This window comes from Myotis brandtii, unplaced genomic scaffold (genome assembly GCF_000412655.1).
Source record: "Myotis brandtii unplaced genomic scaffold, ASM41265v1 scaffold174, whole genome shotgun sequence".
Lineage (NCBI taxonomy): Eukaryota > Metazoa > Chordata > Mammalia > Chiroptera > Vespertilionidae > Myotis > Myotis brandtii.
Genome location: NW_005356437.1, coordinates 1,477,917 through 1,478,318, shown reverse-complemented (window position 1 = coordinate 1,478,318; position 402 = coordinate 1,477,917). Strand labels below are relative to the sequence as shown.

The following is a 402-nucleotide window of genomic DNA, read 5'->3' as shown; positions in this document are numbered from 1 at the left end:
GTGAAAGGCATCTTGCTGTTGTATGGGCAGCTACATTTTTTTGCCCTGATTATAAAAAGTAGTACATAACATGATCCTTCTGAGGCAGTAGTACCATTTTCCCCACCTTATGGGTGGAAAAATTGAAGCAGAGAGAAGTTAAATAATTGGCTTTGTCACACAGTTATAAGTGTCAGAATCAGTAGTGACCACAAAATATGCAAGCCAGAGTCCATGTATGTTATCACTGCATCATCCTGTTTTTTCAATGTTAGAGTAGCCTTGCCAGGTTTCAATTTTTAAATCTAAGAGACTGTTCCCAATATTTGGGCAGGGTCCCTAGGCCTGGCCAGCGATCAGCGCCGGTCTGTGGGGCGACTGGTGGGCAGGGCAATCAGGGCGCCCCTGCTAGCCGCCTTGGCC

General features: G+C 46.0%; 1 protein-coding gene across 7 annotated transcripts in view; it reads right to left on the bottom strand.

The window, feature by feature from the left end:
• The window catches only part of CAB39L (calcium binding protein 39-like), a 181,906-nt gene that overhangs the window by 17,849 nt on the left and 163,655 nt on the right, over nucleotides 1-402 (bottom strand). The gene's annotated exons all lie outside the window — the stretch shown is intronic.